The following is a 13,294-nucleotide window of genomic DNA, read 5'->3' on the forward strand; positions in this document are numbered from 1 at the left end:
GCCCTTTAAGAGGTGGCCAGCGGGCGAGCTCGCGGCAAGTGCCATGAGTCAGGTCGTGGGTCCCACGGACTCGATCCCCGCGGGGATACCTGGGATCGCCTCACGGAGAGGAAGAATGGGGAGATGCTAATGTAAACAAGCATCTCCCCGTTCTGCCTAGTGACAGTGTCACTGATTTCTGCTCCCAGTGATCAGAGCAGAGATCAGTGACATGTTGCACACAGCCACGTCCCAGGACACACTTAACCCCTACACTGCCACCTAGTGGTTAACCCCTTCACTGCCAGTGTCATTTACACAGCAATCAGTGCATTTGTATAGCACTGATTGCTGTATAAATGATAATGGTCCCAAAAATGTGTCAAAAATGTCTGATGTGTCTGCCATAAAGTCGCAGTCACGATAAAAATCGCCGCCATTGAATGGCACTTTGATGGGCACTGATTGGCGATATGGGTGGGTACTGACTAGCAGCTGATGGGCCTAATTTGCAGCTGTGGTGACACCTTTGATGGGGGCTGTGCTGATTATCAATGTACTGATTATCAGCGCACACCCCCCTCTGACAGGAGAGTCACAGATCGGCTCTCCCTGTCAGTGTGAACTGAGGAAAAGCGATTACCGGCACTTTCTGTTCTTAAATTTAATATGATGGAATGTTAACTCACCACGTCATCTAATTGTAAATGTAAGTGTACCTACAAAATTTGTAAATATCATTTATAATGTATTTTCATTAGACATGTGCATTTGTTTTCGTCCGAATGCATTTTCGTCCGAATTTCAGCTATTTTCGTTTTCGTTTTGACAAACAATAAGGAAAGCACTGAATCCGAAAAACGAAAGATCCGACATAAATAAATGCTTTATTTTTGTTTTAGTTGTTACAACAGTTCGATATAGAATAGGAGATTCAAAGTGACTCTGACAATAACAATCTGTGTCTATAGAACCTGTGGTCGAATGTGCCTAACCTTACCTCTATTAGTCCAAGATTATATAGAGAAAATAATCGACAGAGAAATAAGATTTGACAGAGAGAAAAGATTCTGCAAGTTACTGTCCTAAAAAGTGTTTGGGGACCTGGGTCCTGCCCCAGGGGACATGTATCAATGCAAAAAAAAGTTTTAAAAACTGCAGTTTTTTCGGGAGCAGTGATTTTAATAATGATTAAAGTGAAACAATAAAAGTGTAATATTCCTTTAAATTTTGTAGCTGGGGGGTGTGTATAGTGCCTGTGAAGGTGCGCATGTTTCTGGTGCTTAGAACTGTCCCTGCACAAAGTGTCATTTATGCAGGAAAAAAGTCCTTTAAAATCACTCGCAGCTATTATGAATTGTCGGCTCCGTAATACAGAGAACACTCATTGAAAGTCATTGATAAAAATAAATAAATAAATAAAAAAGCGTGGGGGTCCCCCAAATTCAATTACCAGGCCCTTCAGGTCTGGTATGGATATTAAGGGGAACCCCGCGTCAAATTAAAAAAAAATTGACGTGGGGGTCCCCCTAAAAATCCATACCAGACCCTTTATCCGAGCACGCAACCTGGCAGGCCGCAGGAAAAGAGGGGGGGATGAGAGAGCGGCCCCCCCTCCCTCATGAACCGTACCAGGCCACATGCCCTCAACATTGGGAGAATGCTTTGGGAGTCTCTGACCCCTCAAAGCACATTGTCCCCATTTTGATGTGGAGAAGGGCCTCATCCCCACAACCGTGGTTGTGGGGGTCTGCGGGCGGGGGGGCTTATCAGAATCTGGAAGCCCCCTTTAACAAGGGGACCCCCAGATTCCGCCCCCCCTGTTTGAAATGGTAAGGGGGTATAAAAGTACCCCTACCATTTCACAAAGAAAGTGTAAAAAATAGTTAAATAAGACAAACACACTTTTGAAAAATTCCTTTATTAAAAATAAAAAAAAAATAAAAAAAAGATTCCAGCGGTGGTAATCCATTCTTGCTATCCAGTGACGGATCTCCGGGGTCCAGCGATGGATGATCTGATCCAACGCAGCGAATCCATCCATCTTCTGTCTCCACTGAGGAGATACTGCGGGGATACCGGCGGCCTGACGTTTGTTATATGTGGAGGGCGGGGCCACCCGTCACCTGACCCCGCCCCCCTCTGACGCAAGGGGAAACCCGGGTTTCCCCATGACGTATGGGTGACCCCGCCCCTCTCTGATGTAACACAGGCAGGTTTCCGTTACAGGTGACGGGTGGCCCCGCCCTCCGCATATAACAAACGTCAGGCCGCCGGGATCCCGCAGTGTCTCCTCCGTCGAGACAGAAGATGGATGGATTCGCTGCGCTGATTCAGTTCAGCCATCGCTGGACCCCGGAGAGATGATCGTCCGTCGCTGGATAGCAAGAATGGATTACCACCGCTGGAATCTTTTTTTTATTTTTTTTATTTTTAATAAAGGAATTTTTCAAAAGTGTGTTTGTCTTATTTAACTATTTTTTACACTTTCTTTGTGAAATGGTAGGGGTACTTTTGTACCCCCTTACCATTTCAAACAGGGGGGGCGGGATCTGGGGGTCCCCTTCTGATAAGCCCCCCGCCCGCAGACCCCCACAACCACCAGCCAGGGTTGTGGGGATGAGGCCCTTGTCCCCATCAACATGGAGACATGGTGCTTTGAGGGGTCACAGACCCCCAAAGCATCCTCCCAATGTTAAGGGCATGTGGCCTGGTACGGTTCAGGAGGGAGGGGGGCCACTCTCTAGTTCCCCCCCTCTTTTCCTGCGGCCTGTCAGGTTGCGCACACTTTGTGCAGGGACAGTTCTAAGCACCAGAAACATGCGCCCCTTCACAGGCATACTATAGACACCCCCCCTACGAAATTTAAAGGAATATTACACTTTTATTGTTTCACTTTCATTATTTCACTAATCATTATTAAAATCACTGCTCCCGAAAAAACGTCTGTTTTTAAAACTTTTTTTTGCATTGATACATGTCGCCTGGGGCAGGACCCAGGTCCCCAAACACTTTTTAAGACAGTAACTTGCAAATTAGCCTTTAAAATTAGCACTTTAGATTTTGAAAGTTGGAGTCCCATAGATTTTAATAGGGTTCTAAAGTTCACACGAAGTATGCTATATACTAGCTCCATCGAATCTTCTTTATACATTCGACAGACACCATAAGCCTTCAAAGACAGATTCAACCGTAATTCATGTGGATTTTCAGACGAATGCAATTTTTGAACGAAAAACAAAATAAATAAAAATGAATTTCGGGAGTAACTAAATTAATAAATTTTTCGGACGAGAACGAAATTCCGAAACAAAATATTTTACTCTGCACATGTCTAATTTTCATTGCTAGATACTTACTGTTTCCTCAAATGATGTTATACATACATTTTCCTCTTCAATATACACCCCTGAAGAAGGAGATATCTGTACTCCAAAATGCTTAGGGTGCAAGAGGATAATTTTTGTCATTTTTGGATATGCTGACGATGTTATTAATTGTTTAAACATTCTATTTTCTATGTATTTTATCCAATATGTCTAACAATTAATAATACAATTTTCTATGATGTTACTACTCAAGAATACTTTTACTGCTAATTAATTAAGTGTGCCTAAAAAGTCCACTCTAGGGGGTGTCTTCCTATTTTTGACTCTAACATTGGTTGTGGCACTACAAATGCATAGATTTACCGTTCTATTCTTCCTTTTCTGGTCAGCTGTGATTGATCACAGCTGATCATGTGGTAAAGAGCCTCCGCCAGAGGCTCCTTACCACGATCGGAGATGCAGTGTGTCAGAGTGACACACCACACCACTGATCACCGTGATCGCACGCTGGCTTGTTATCCTGAAAGATGTCATATGATGTTCAGTCAGGATAACGGAACCACCACCTGGCCGTCATTCTGCTATAGGCCCGGTGTGAAGATGTTAAAGGAAGGAGTTTCACCTAGTGAAATGTGTCCTTCTGTTATTGATCAACATTTTCAGGAGTATCCCATACCACCCCAACCCCATTCCTGTTTCAAGTTCTCCAAGTAATAAATCTTAAAAAGACATCCGTTAGACTGCTTAATGGAGCCAGAGTGAATGGACTGTTGTATGTGTGATTGATAGGTGCAGTATTAACAGTTCAGAGGCTAACATATAATTAGACTAACTTTATAGTGTTGCTGGGACCAGTACTCATTGGCAAGTAACTGCCACTGGAAGTACATTCCCAGGGAAGGAGTTCACAAATACTTTGCACAATTGAAGTTAACACAGTTAATATCAGAAGCTCTTACAGGGGTAAGAGTAGGTAGCACTTACCCCCGAAGGAGCTGCTGGTAATTTATTGAGCCTGTACTCTGCTATTTCCATCCCCAATGATTTGGCTCAACCCACTTGACACAACTGTGTAACAGCATTGATGTGAAACCCAATGATAAAAGACAGTTGAATAGTCACAGATTATATTCACTTTACCTGTGTTGTCACCTGGGTATACACTGCTACACCTGTTTGGAGAATGAATAAGCCTCACAACAGATTGTATTAAACCAAAATATATGTTTACTAGAACAGGTTCAAACATCAAACACAAGAACCGTAATTGGTATACAATCCTGATACACATGAGAGCCACCTGGATTGCTCCTGCAGACGTGTCTCCAAGTGGAACCAATGCTCAGGCAACAACCTCAGCAGTGGGCACCTTCCCACTTCCAGTACATTGTGCAGACACTATGAGATCTGTAATGTGCTACACAGTATTTGAACAGAATGATAAGACAGTATAATCACGCAATATTCCCCCTACAGTCTCTAGTAGATAATAGCAACACTGTAAGGCCTTACAGTAAGGAATATAGTCTCTTGTCTTCTTTTCTTCAGCTACCTATTTATATTGCAGTACTTATAATCCGCAGGATTTCCCATTAGTAAAGCAGTGTAGGATAATAGAAAGCAGTAACTTCAATTGTGCAAAGTATTTGTGAACTCCTTCCCTGGGAATGTACTTCCAGTGGCAGTTACTTGGTAATGAAATCAGGCTTGAGGCCTATGTACATGTAACTCTATTGAACTGAGCTGTTCCGTGGGACTACTGATCCCAGCAACACTATAAAGTTAGTCTAATTATATGTTAGGTGCAGTATTAGACTTCTGGGCAACAGCCCTCTCACCACACCAGGTCCAGACAGATGGATGCCTCCGCTCCTTTGGTTCCCAGTCCTGCCACAGTCAGCTCTGTCACGCTGCACCGCTCCGCACAATGACCGTGACCTCCGTCTGGCTCTGTGATATGTCTCCGGATCCTCCCCGATCTGACCACACCACTGCTCCAGCTGTCAGGAAAGGCTGGCTGGGGACAGTGGTCCGTCACCTGTCTGTGCACGCCTGCGGGTGTCTGAGCGTGTCCGTGCTGGTGCGTGCGTTCACGTGGTTGCGCTCGATAGCGTTCGCGTGCCAGCGCGCACGGTTACCGGCGCCAGGCGGCCTATTTAAACCCAGTTCTCCTTTCAGAGCTTGCTGCTTGATCTACAGCATTCCTGAGACTATTACCTAAATCTGATCTGTTTGTGTATTGACCCGGCCTGACCTGTGACCTTCCCTGCCTTCTGCCTGCCTCTGACCTCCGGCTTGTCTACGACTCTGCACCTGTCTCATCCTCTGGTCCATCCGTGCTCATCCATTACTGACCCAGCCTGCTCCACGTACCTGCCTCTGTCTGCTGCATCTGTTCCTGTACTGACTGTCTGATTTGACCCGGCTTGCCTGACTTTTCTGCGTGCCTGCCCCTGAGTGATCCACCTGCTCCTGTTAGTCTCCTGCTGTCTACTGGTTCCTGTCTGCTGCCACTGGGGCCTGCTTGTCCAGCTACAATTCCTGAAGTCTACCTGATCCATCCTCCGGCTGTTGATCCTGCCAGGCACTCATGCTACCTTTGACTCCCGTGCCTCCTGTCACCACTATCAGGGGCCGTGAGTTGGGGACGCAAGAGAGGTCTCCTTCTGCATTCCGGGGATCACCACTAGGTACGTGACACCAGCAGGCTGTAGTGCAGACTGTCTCCGGTGGCTTCAAAGGTTGCTGAAAGAAAGTTGAAGAAAGTTGCTTCAATCATTGAGAAAAAAATGGCCACACAGGGCCTTTTATTACCTACCCAGCATGCAGTTCAGCCACTCAGTGTTTATGGGTAAGTGAGTGGGCATTCTGGGTAGGTGAGTTATTTTGCAAGAAGAAAAACGATTAAGTCACTTCCTGTTAGGCTTTCCCAATGTTCTTCAAATGAGGAATAAACAAAGTCCATTTTACTTATATACCACTAGAGGGAGCCAAATACCAATTTATAGCATTGTCCATAGTTTAGATTACATAGCATTAAAAGGCAAAAATACCAGCGCTAAAAGTCTATAGAAAAGGGGCATCTGTAGAAAAAAAACACTGATATCACCCAGCATTTCTGGTGTAGCAGCAAAATGGGTATCCTATGAATGAAGAACACAAGCGAGATGGAAAATTAATGTGACTTAAGAAGAGGAGAAGGATCAGCAGGAGGAGGAGATAGACCCTGTTGGCCCATAACATCAAGAACAAGAGAATCTACTCCCATAACAAGTTCCATGACACTGTTTATGGAAAAGGAGGCTGAAGGAGCACAGACCCACAGCATTATACCTGTCTACTCCAGATGATCCTGAATGGGAAGGGGGATGATCGGACAAAACACATTAATAAATCTTCTACAGCGGATGTCCCCAAAAAGGGGAGGTACATCTCTGTGAGGACACTGAATTTAGTACATTACTGTTAGGCATGTTTAGAAATAATGTGACGTGAGAAAAAATTGCCCATGAGAAATGAACTTATGTGAACTGTGCAATCACTCATAGACTATGAGCGTCAGTTGGGACAAGACTGCTAAGCACCATACTAGGCTATTAAACAAAAACCTAAAATGGAAGAAGATATCATTGCAGATCAGAAATGATTGGTGTCACACTCGGTAGTGCTGTAATTGACCCTAACAAAATTATAAAAGACATTAAGGTCACCTTCAAGTTGCAAAAAAAAAAAAACATGTACCCTCTTTTATCAATAGGGTCAGTTATGTCATAACACACTGATAACCGTATAAATAAGAGGGGGTATACGGTTTTGGTGCAGGCAGCCAAAGTAAAATAATGTCCTTGCTATACATGTAGGGTACTACCAAAACCTGGCCAAAAAACACACATCATCCTGTCCTGCCTTGTTGCTAGGAAGTTGCTAAGACACTCCCATTCAAACCCCTTAACATTTACTCTCTCTCTCTCCTCTGATGCAGTATCTCTTAGCTAAGCAATGCTGAGACGGAGAAGATAGTGGACCACATGTGTACGAGGGTTTAAGAGCTCACTCTTGTGATTATGAAGGTAACAGTAATGGCTGGGAGTATCTTAGCAACATCCTAGCAACAAAGCAGGACAGGATGCTGCCATCTCTTGGAGTTATTCAGTCCGGCTTGGGAGGAACAGTATGTAAATGGACTACATCAGTCAGGCTTTGGGAAGTACAGTAAGTAAATGGCCTACATCAGTCAAGCATTGGGAGGTACAGTATGTAAATGGCCTACACTTATAGCAAGAGCATTATTTACCTTTGCACAGTTTGTTTTCATCTACAGGCATCCCTTACCCACATAGGTAGGTGTTGTAACCCTTTAAGCTGCATGTTTTACATTTGCACATTTTAACTGCTAAGCCCTTAATGTTCGCTCCCCTTGGTTTTGATATATAAAGTAAGCAGTGACAGATGACTTTCTCAGAAAGGGCAGAGGTGTCTTTGACGTGTGGGCTGTGATTGACAGGCTGGCTTCACAGTGACAGGTAAGATGGCAGCACCCATTGTGGGGACAGACTTGGGTCTTTGTTCATGGATTATGCACCACTGAGTTGCGTAAAACTTAAATAGTTCATATTCAACAGCGATTTAGGTAAAAAATTGATAAAGGAATGGGTTTCTTTAGAGATTCAGTGTATTTGATGTATAAGGATAGTCTAGCTGCCTTGACATGACGAAGGGTATACTTTAAAGTAGAAAACTAGCAGCATACATAGAAAAATCGGTTCACTTTAAACATCTAAACTGAATTTTACAAAGGTAAAGATAACAAAGATTATATAAAAAGACCAGCGTTGGTCTTGCACTAAATATGAATATAACAAAGATTCATAATAAAAATAGATAGTATTTTACCAAAATCTTTAAAGTGATTCTAAAAGCTGTAAGTCCTTTACCTTACCTTTTACCCCTCTGTGTGCAGCCTTTAGTAAATGAAGCCCACAGTGCGAGCTCGGGAGTGAGCAGCCCGCATAATTGATCCCATAGCAAACGGCTTGTTATGGGGGCCAGAAGGGAGGCACCAGGGGCGCCAGCAGAGGACCCTAGAAAAGGAGGATCTGGGCTGCCCTGTGCAAAACCATTGGACAGAACAGGTAAGTATAACATGTTCATTATTTTATTTTTTTTAATTACGTTTAGTATCACTTTAAGTATTAATGAAAAAGGATGAAAGAAGAAAAAAGTGCTATCAACTAACAGTATCACTAGAATTGTATCAAGTTTCATAAACACTCATGTAATAATATACTGAACCTTATAATCTACTCTTTAAACTATAGTAAGTCTAATAAATTAATGGGAAAAGACAATTAATTGGTGTTTTTCTGAGTAAAGTCAAGTAATTGTGTGCGCTCAGTCATGAGGAAAGAGTTTAAAAAAAGGTTTCCATTTATCCCTTAGGTCAAGCATTTTAATGCAGTATTTTATTCAGTTTGTGTTTTAATTGCAGAAAGCGTGTTACAATTAGGTTTTAGGATTGCATTAATTAGATGCAAATAGGGAAAATACACGTTTGGTCATTTTCATAGAATTAGAGTTTTTTTTTCATGTTCACCTAGAAAGTGGAAAATCTTTGCATCTTGTATTTCCTGTCACTGACATATTTGTGTAGATCAGCCAAGAAATGTATGTAAATGGATCCCAAATGAGAAATCCTTGGTACAATTGGATCTACTTATCTCAATGTTAGGGGAGAACAAAATGAGTGTTACTTTTCCCCCCAAATTTTGCCTAATTTTGGGAGATTTCAGCAAAATGCATAGCAGTCTACCAGAAAGGTAGATGTTAATCCCTACTGAAAGACAACTGTGCTTAAATTGTCACTAAACCCACATCATAATAAACTATCAATAAATGGTGTATTACATGCTGTTCATATTCACTCAGTCACTGTCATTTTTGTTTTCTGTCCTCTGCAAAAAAAATGGTTGATCCTGGTGTTCCGTCTCTCCTTTCTGACCACTGTAGTTTGGGATTTTGCAGCACAGTGGTGGCAGCTCTGCACATGCTCTGTTTTCAGTGTATTTTGTACCCTAAATATTTCCTCCCTATCTCATCTGAGCAGCCCATGTGACTATAGAGTCACACATGTGGGAGTATACACAGTGGTAAATTAAAGCCCACTCCCTCCCTTCTCCTCTATGCCCACTATTTAGCTAAACACAAAGGGGGTGAGATATTACATCTTGATTGATGTAGGCTTCACCTCCCTGTTATTCTAACACACAGTTGGAGGGACGTGACACAACCTTTGGCTGGCAGAAATCTGCCCATACCATGTTATTGTCAAAAATAAATAAAAAAAGCAATGATTTATTTCAAATATATATTTGTATGACAATTTAAATCAGTTTATTGATATTATTTATTTATTTGTATCCCAAAAGCTGTTTTTTTTTTTTAGTTTGAATATGTGACCAGCAGCAGAGGATTAGACACTCCTCCTGCCACTGTTTCTCTGCAGACAGGCTGGGAAAGAGCTGAGTCATGTGACAGCTGTATGTCAAATAAGAAAAAAAGGCACTTACATTTTTTTTGTTAAAATATTTACAGTGCCCTCATCCACATACAAAAAGAGAGGGGATAATGTAAATGAAACAGTGTGTGTTTAGTATCACCTTTAGCACCGTGTACCATAAACATTTTTTTTCTTTTTTTATATATTTTAACTTTTTTCATCCTCTGTGCTGCTGACCTCCTATGGCCTCTGTGTAGCCTTTTCCTGTATGTACTCCAGTGGCCACTTTTGATCTCTATTGGAAGCTCATGTGAGAGGGTGGCAATGCAAAAGGACAACTGGTTGACAGGAACAGAGTGCTGTCACCCCAAAATAGGAAGGGTCTGAACAAAGACCTTCAGGGCAGAAATACTAGGCTTTATTTTAATAAAAATTGCAGATAATAAAATAATGAAAATGATGGTATTTTTGAAACATTAACATTTTGCCCCCTGCCAAGGGATACATTTGTTTTGATCAAGTAATTAGAAGTAGAACCTTGTAAACCAAAAATCTAACAATAAATACACAAATAATTCATATACAAACCATAGTCAAATATATAGCATGTGTAAATATAAAAGTAGACCACTATGGCCAACAAAGTGACCATCTGGCGGTTCATAAAATGGATCCAGACCATGGTAGGACCCAGTGGTGGCCTGGGCACTGTTGTCGAATGGGCGCCGCCGCCCCATCCATGCGCCCTGCCCCATTCAGTGGACCCATGGATTCCTATGGCAGAGACGGGAGGGGGTGGGATTTTTGAAGCATCTGATTAGAGCCAGAAGCTCTAATAGGCTTCAAAATAGGGGGGGGGGGGGCTCGTGGTGCAGAGAGTATACCCTGATCCCACCCAATTGTGTGACGATAGCAAATTCATTTTTGCTATTTTCACACTAACCTTCCTCCCCGCCAATCAGGAGGCAGGACGTCAGATCTGTTTCCTGATTGACCAAAGTGCCAGGCCACCCTATTGGATGCCTGGTGCTTAGGAAGAGGTGCGGACTCAGCAGAGGAGACACGCGCTGGGGCGGAGGTTGCTGCCACTCTAGTGCACTCACTGCACTGAGAGGAGCTGCTGCCTGGCGGTAAGTGCCAGGGGGGTCTGTCAGAGCCCCAGGCGCGGGGGGGTTGGAGATGCCAGTGGGTACAGTGGCTGCATATACTGGGCACAAGTGGCTGCATTTGATGGGCACAAGTGGCTGCATTTGATAGGCACAATTGGCTGTATATGATGGGTACAAGCAGCTGCATATTATGGGCACAAGTGGCTGCATATGATGGGCACAAGTGGCTGCATATACTGGGCACAAGTGGCTGCATTTGATGGGCACAAGTTGCTGCATATGATGGACACAAGTGGCTCCATTTTATGGACACAGTGGCTGTGTTTGATGGACACAATGGCTGCATATGATGGACACAAGTGGCTGCATATGATATGATGGGCACAAGTGGCTGCATTTGACAGGCACAAGTGGCTGCATTTGATTGCCACAAGTGGTTGCATATGATGGGCACAAGTGGCTGCAATTGATGGGCACAGTGGCTGAAATTTGATGGGCACAGTGAGGTTGCAATTGATGGGTACAGTGAGGCTACAATTGATGGGGGGGGACAGTATTTTTCAGTTTGTTTGCACCCCCCCAAAAAATTTTGAGCACCAGCCGCCACTGGTGGTACTTGAAAAAAATCTTCTCCTAAAGTTTCCTAATCACTCTTAGTTACCAGTGTTAAGCGATCCAAAAAAAGCAGAAAGGGAGGCATATAGTGTAGCATGTTTTATTGGATGTAAATAGCAAAATATAAACTGTATGCCCTCACATGTAAGTGTTGCTGAATCAGCACTGACACACACAGCTCACTTGCTATTGGAAAGGTTCTGCACCGCCGCTTGTGATTTAAGAGCTGGTGCTCGTTCCAAGAACCCAGAAATTACGTAGGGGGCAGACCCAGAAGTAACATCAGTGGCTCAAGCCTCAATGCATTTCACGTCAGGAAGTTCTGGATGGTCTGGATCCAGTTCAGTTTATGAACCGCCTAATGGTCACTTTGTTGGCTATAGTGTTCTGGTGAGTGCGGAATTTATATGCATGTGTTGGCGCACATATAAAGAAGATTTGGTCACTTTATCCATCTGAAAATACAGGGATTGGCAATAAATTACTGCAAGTTTGTTCTTTTTTATTTGACTATGGTTTGTATATGATATGTTTGTGTGTTTATTGTTAGATTTTTGGTTTACAAGGTTAGCGCCCTATTATTACTTGCACATTTTAGAGTGCTTTTAAAGGGACAGCAGCCTTGGTTACAATTTACACTTATAGGTTTGGCACCCTTCTTATATTTATTGTAGAAATTGTTTTGATCAGATAGCTTTTTAATGAAAAGTTTAAACTTTACAAGATAAGTGCAAGACAAAACAGAAAATATGTCAGTAAAGTATCAGTAGTCCATACATGAAGCAACAGATGACAATATATAAACAAACAATTTTCCAGAATGAGTAGTATGTCTTAAAATGAGGACAATAAAGAGAAGGGACCAGGGAAGGGAAAGGAAAAAGAAACAACATTTATCATAGTGATCACCACGTAAAGTATCATAAAAGATATCCACTCCACCAGGGTAGTATATGTAATATACCGGTAGATTCACTCTTTAATACAAAAGGCCAATTTTTTGTAGCCTACCAGAAAAACAGCAGCAGCAAACTTTACAAGGATAAAAAAAAAATGAGAAGTGCAAACATTAAGATAGAAGTCTGTCGAGAGGTGTGGTGGTGTAACAATACAATGAAAATGGTGTAAACAATAAATGCCCCTGATAATGTCAGGTATGAGGAAAAGCGGGTGTCGGAATCACGCACACATGCTACCACGCATGCACGATTGATGGTCGGCCATCTTGCTCCCTGGAAAAACAATTAGTCATACTAATATGCTTGATTTTAAGCTACATATGTGAGTGTTACTTTTTATTTTATCAATAAACTGTCTTTACAATATCATGCCATGTGGATTACCCTTTTGTTTCATGTCTGGTGACTCATGATCATCCCAGTGGGGGAGTTACATTCAGAAGGCTTTGCTTCCTGGCTTTTATCCATTCATCTCTATGGCGCATATCCAGTGACAGAAGATGATACCTAGGAGGTCTGGATCCTTGGCTAGGTTATTGTAAACAAAGCGTAATGGACCACTCCTATTAGGGGGTCACTTGTCCTCTGGTATGTTTTCTGGCTGGTGACACTTACCTTCATCAATTTTACGGCTGGAGGGACTCTTTAATTCTCATTATTTTGGATCCAACTGCAGAGATTGCTCATGGACATTTCTATGGGATTACACTTTTATGTGGCTTTTGGAATAATCATGTGCATGTTCATTTCATGTTTTTTTTTTTTTTCAATGTTTTTTTTCTATTTATTTAGCTCTGCGCTATTTGT

The sequence above is a fragment of the Lithobates pipiens genome, unplaced genomic scaffold (assembly GCF_037356315.1).
Source record: "Lithobates pipiens isolate NorthernLeopardFrog02 unplaced genomic scaffold, aLitPip1_a1.2 Scaffold_8, whole genome shotgun sequence".
Lineage (NCBI taxonomy): Eukaryota > Metazoa > Chordata > Amphibia > Anura > Ranidae > Lithobates > Lithobates pipiens.